The sequence below is a fragment of the Schistocerca americana genome, chromosome 3 (assembly GCF_021461395.2).
Source record: "Schistocerca americana isolate TAMUIC-IGC-003095 chromosome 3, iqSchAmer2.1, whole genome shotgun sequence".
In the NCBI taxonomy this organism is placed as follows: Eukaryota; Metazoa; Arthropoda; class Insecta; order Orthoptera; family Acrididae; genus Schistocerca; species Schistocerca americana.
In genome coordinates, this window is record NC_060121.1 from 699701690 (window position 1) to 699707689 (window position 6000).

The window sequence follows — 6000 nt, forward strand, 5'->3', positions numbered from 1 at the left end:
GACATTTGTGGGTGGTTTTGTACACGCTTCGGCGGTACATATACTAAAATTGGAACGATACAGAGAAGATTAGCTTGGACCCTGCGCAAGGATGACACGCAAAAATGGCCGAGCGGTTCTAGGCTCTTCAGTCTGGAACCGCGCGAGCGCTACGGTCGCAGGTTCGAATCCTGCCTCGGGCATGGATGTGTGTGTAGTCCTTAGGTTAGTTAGGTTTAAGTAGTTCTAAGTTCTAGGGGACCGATGACCTCAGGTGTTAAGTCCCTTAGTGCTCAGAGCCATTTGAACCATTTGAGTGGTTTTAGTTCTGGCGATTTTATCAGTTTTTGAAAATAATGCAACTCTGTTCTCTTCCCCTTTTCTCCTTACATAAATGTCGAGCCACTGCAGCTCTACGTGCTTCATACGAATGACTTCTCTTCTGAGAATATTTTTGTTCCGCCTTTACAACGACAAGAAAATACATGTTTCTCCTTATTAGACGCTTATCGCTTTATTGAAGTAGAGTGTAATTAGTGGTGGTCATTTGTGCCTGGTTTTTCGCCTTCATCAGGAAATGCCACCTAGCACGCCTTTCGTTTCTTTCTTCGTTAGACATTGATAGTTGTGGTCTGATTGTACGCTGCTTTGTAGAAGTGTGCATTTTTTTGCGTTTAACACACCACACTTTTTCGTACGTGTTGTACGAAATAGCGTGCTGTGCTACACATAAAAATGCACAGTTCTGCAAAAAAGCGTAAAATCAGACAAGTATCAGGGCCTAACGAAGAAAGATACGGAGTAAGTGTTAGCAGATGGCATTTCCTGATGAAGGCGAAAAACGAAGGAGAAACCACCACCACTGATTATGCTTCACTTCAGCAAAGCGATATGCGTCTGTTGAGAAAAACATACATTTTCATGTAATTGGAACGATGGAACAAAATACCTCCAGGAATTGTAAAGCAGCTACTGACAATATGACCACACAAATGAAGACTTTTCTTCTGCATCTTCTTTCAGGAAGTAGGTACTTCACCAGTTCCGCTCACAGAGAAAGTTGTTGCCAACGTTCCTTTGGCCTGTCAGTGTCTCCTTTAATCATCCGGTCTGTACGATAAAACCTCTACGGAAGGAAGATAGAATTTAACATCCCATCGACAGGGCAGTCACTGAGACGTAGCAAAGGGTCGGAATATACTAAAAGATGGAGTAGGAAACGGGCAGTGCCCATTTCAAAGGAACCATCCCGGCATTTGCCTGGAGCTACTTTGAGAAATCACAGAAAACCTAATCCGCATCGCCGGACGGGGATTTGAATTTTCTTCCTCCCAAATACGGTCTTTTCTGGTATTTAACTTTCTTGCATTCAGCTGTGAGAGCCATCTTTATTTTCCTTGATTCTCTCATCTATTTTAAAATTATTCAGTTCTCTCCGCACACCGTCATTTTTAAAGTTATCGAGTCTCGTGGAGCATTTCTGATTGTTATATCTAAGATCTTTACCACTCGTTAACCGTGACTCTGTATCGTAAACCAAAACAGTCGTCACTTCATAAAATTTCCTTGTTGTGTTTCTTAGAGTTCCTAAATGATTTTCGAACTGTTCCACGTATGGTCCATTGCTTACTCAGTTTGTGATCGAAATCGAGATCATTGTGATAAGTTACGCCACAGCCTATGTACTTAAAGTGAGACGCTTGCTCAATATATCTGTTATCAAGGATTGCTTTAGTTCGGATTGGATATGTCTCTAAAAGCCACACTCTTGGTTTTTTGCGCAGAGACTTTCATGTTGAACAAAGAGCAAATCTGCTGAAGATGGTGCCCAGACTGCCGAATATCATCCTCAGTTTGGTTAGTAGTAGACCGATTATTAACAGACAACATTGTATTTAAGCGTCTTCTGTCATTTGTTTTAATTTCTGCGTTTGCTCTGGTTATTGCCTCTAATTATACCGTATACGTAGGTATAAAAAAAAAGTGTAGGGGCAATCTACGGCCCTGATGCTCTGCACGGATGACAGAAATTTCTTCAGACAGTAGATTTTTTATTTGTAACATTATTTGTGTGCAGTTGTACAAGCTTCTTGTGACGTCCAAAAGATGCAGAGCTTATCCTCGTTTAGTCATTATTTGCTGAAGGGGATCCTGTGACTCTATTAAAGACCTTACAACAAACGAATGTTCTAGCTTTGCCTTGTCTTGTCTTTTATGACCGAATTACCTGAAATATAACAGTTTTACGACGTTGAGTAATGTTTTATAGTATCGGAGCATCAGATAAGCTTCTGTATGCGTGTTGTCCATCAGTGTGTGATCCTTATTAAGTTGAAATAAGGGAAGAGTAGAGAAAGTCCAAAGAGCTGCACGGTTTGTCACAAGTTTATATAGTGTGCGTGAGGCCCTCAAAGAAATACTCAACAAATTTATGTAAGAGACGCTACAAGAAAGAATCCGCCAGTTGTGAAGAATTTTACTCTCAAAACTCCGCTGTCCCGAGTCAACAAACATATTACTTCCTGCAGCGTACAACTCGTATTATGGCCACAACAGTAAAAGAAGAAAAATACAGAGCTACATAGATAGGTATCTATAATCCTTTCGCGCATTGAATAGGAAGGGGAGAACATGGTCTTGGTACATACACCATGTACCCTCCGCTGCATACTGTGCGATGAAATGCGGAGTACAAACGTAAATGTACGGAAATAAGCTCACAGAGCAGAATAAAGTAGTCAGAGGTTGTTCCACAATCCATATAGACTTGTCTTTCTAGATCCATTGCGAACATACTGTATGACCTACACATAGGCGTTGCTAGCTGTGTGAACGACTTCTCTTGATTTTGGAGTTGCAATTTGTTGTTTATGCGCAGATACACTTTCTGTTGCCTTAGTATTACCTCGTCCGAAAGTATGAATTAAAGTGATGAAGGGGATCTACCCGTTCTTCTTACTTTTGTAGTTTCAGCGTGCGTGTGGTGGACAGGGTATCTATCGCCCACTGGCCTGGAGAAGCGTCCAAACCACATTGCGCTACAAGCCGAGAACTGTGATGTTGTAGGATCAATGTCTTAATGACACTGACGAGGGACTATTTCTGTTGAACAGACTCTGTTGCTAGAGGAAACTATGTGTTACTCCGCATTACTTTGTCTGCGTGCTAAGACTTTTTTACGTATTCCGATGTGACTTTTCTTTCATCAGAAAACTTGAATTTTATTTGGTATATTTGTTTTTCTTCTAATTGCATTAATTCGTTGTGAAGGTGGCATTTGTTATTCTCCCTTGATTGGGATCTTGAAGTTTTGATGCAGAACATGTGAAACGAACTTTATATGACAAACTGTATGGCACCTAGACTTTTACTGAAGTAACCACCATGCACATAACGCTAGCACCTTTAACTTCTTTTCACAGATTTTTCTGTCGTGCTATTTTTATGGATGCTCATTGTGGAACCCTCCGCTGATCATTAGCTTTCCCTTTAGTACCTTTTACTGCAATTTTTCTCGCATTTTGTTTTGAGAATACATCCTTTAGGGTCTGTCTCGAACACAGGTTTGATTTTTCACTGAGCTTGATATGGCGATCACCTGAGCCATCATCTGCCGATTCAGCAGAGTCGGCAGATGATGGTTGAAGTGGTCGCTGTATCAAGCTGATATCTACAGACAACAGTATTTGAATGGTGGCCCCTATTTTGACAGGAACCGAGATTGGAATCTTCCTAGACGGCGGTCAGTGGGCCTGAAGATGACGTAGAAAATCGCCGAAACTGGTAGCCAAATAAAATAAGTTCGGAAATTAGACTGCTGCAATATGTTTGATTTGACATCCTGTACCGAGCAGCCGAATCTCGAAACCATCTCTGAAAAGATGGACATACAGAGATTTTATTACATTGTTGATTCAGAGAGTAAACTGTGATTCAGATGTAAAAACTGTCAATATCGACACCTTGTTCCCAAATGAAAAAATGATACTGCCGAGGAGCTAGTCATTTGATGAGGCATGGTATTTTTTAAATCCTTTGTGAGGTATATCACATTTCCTTAGATTTTAGCAATGCCAGATAATTCAAATCGATTTCTCTTGTATACTTCACGCTCCATGATAACCTACATGAATGCGATCAATGCCGGCCGAAGTGCCCGTGCGGTTCTAAGCGCTGCAGTCTGGAACCGCGAGACCGCTACGGTCGCAGGTTCGAATCCTGCCTCGGGCATGGAAGTGTGTGATGTCCTTAGGTTAGTTAGGTTTAACTAGTTCTAAGGTCTAGGGGGCTAATGACCTCAGAAGTTGAGTCCCATAGTGCTTAGAGCCATTTTTGTGATCAATGTTGATATTAAGGTGATATAGTAGTCTCAAGCACACCATCTTCAGTCATTGTAATCTTGTAGTCTCTCTGCCATGAGTGACGCATAACTCCATTTTTTCCAGGCAATAGAACCTGATTGTAATTATTCGCCTGCTACAGTTGTCACGCATTATTATACATTCCATAGTCTCGACTGACAGAACGAAAACCATCTGCATACTGACTTAAACTCCTTTTCACTGATGTAGTTCACCGCGTAAGACGGATACGTAGTGGATAATGCAAGTGATAAACTGCCGGCAGTTGAACAATTGAAACCAAACTATATCCCATCGGTACGGAGTAGTAACTCCAAAACTCATCTGTCGTGGACAGAAAATCTTTGTAACGAATGTGTTATCTATTACTAATTGCTCTATCCTAAGTTAATTAGTAACGATGCACGCACCGTGATGAAAATATTACTTTGTAGTACGAGTGTTAATGCCATGCTTCGTTAATACTGCCTCTGTGTTAAAGCGTGGTAAGGTTCCGGTTCAGACGTCCGTGTCCAAACTGACGCTTAAGATATGTCATAAATTAGCAAGAAATAGACTTTAGCTGAGGGTTATTGACATCATTTGAGTCTGTTCATTTTCATTATATTTATCCGGTGTGACTGAACTCAGCTGTCGTGGAATTCGATTTCCCTGTCTGGTGATTTATCATTTTATTATATTTTTCCTTAGATTCTTATTTTATCCATTAGTAGAGGAATACGGAATTTTCGGTGTATTATTTCTTGATACCACTTTCTTAAAGAACTTATATTTTGGTTAACAGTGTTAGATTTTAGCCAACAACGAACATTGTTTTCGGAGTTTGACAATTTTTTCGCTCGTGCATTAAGGAACACAACGTGGCCTGTATCGGTCATCATTATCGACGCTAAATTAGTGACAACGATTGGCTCCACAAAATTCTGACAGCTGCGAATGTCTATCGATAGAAGACACCGACGTCTTAGTCTTCTTGCGCACATGTGTCTGTATTTTTCGTTTGAAGCAGGAAGAATGCTCTTCAAGGAATGTGCAAAGTTGTCTCTTATTAGATCATTTCCTGCCGAATTACTACGTAATATTAGCTTAAAACTCTAATCTTCAGTTTCTTCGTGGCTCTCGACGTTTTTTCGGAGTAGGTCATACCGTCTTTTAAACAGCGTTAACTATCATAAATATGACTCAGATAACTATCCTGGTGTTTGCCTTAGGAAGCCACGAAAAACCTAAATCAAAACAGAATATGAACCGCTCCCATCTTTACGAGTACGAGTCCAGTATCTTAACCAACTCGGTAACAGACTACAGTGCAGGGCAGCACAAAGATTATAAAATTTTCTTTAGTATGGAAAAAGTTGTGTAAAGATAATGCGTTTCTAAAACTATTGAACGTGGCACCATTTCTCAAAGTTCTACTAGTCTGTTTTATGCATTCAAATTTCCTTGCACTAAAAATAATATGGTTTTGTGTGTTACATTCGTTCTGATACGAACTTTTGAGACTGTAAGACGTGATGCAGATGGGCGGCATAAGAACCTGACGTTTTGTGTGGATTTATGCCGTTCCTTCAGCTGTCGAAAAAACTCTAAATCTCTAGTGCAATTTGAAACGGCACCTCTGTATCGGTCTGGTGGCCTCATTATATATCATTGTCATTAA

General features: G+C 40.5%; 1 non-coding gene across 1 annotated transcript; it reads left to right on the forward strand.

Moving 5' to 3' along the window:
• The first annotated feature begins 19 nt into the window (after window positions 1–19).
• Window positions 20–128, forward strand: LOC124608710. The gene has a single exon (XR_006979310.1). It is a non-coding gene; the product is annotated as a U6 spliceosomal RNA (small nuclear RNA).
• The last annotated feature ends 5872 nt before the right edge of the window (window positions 129–6000 follow it).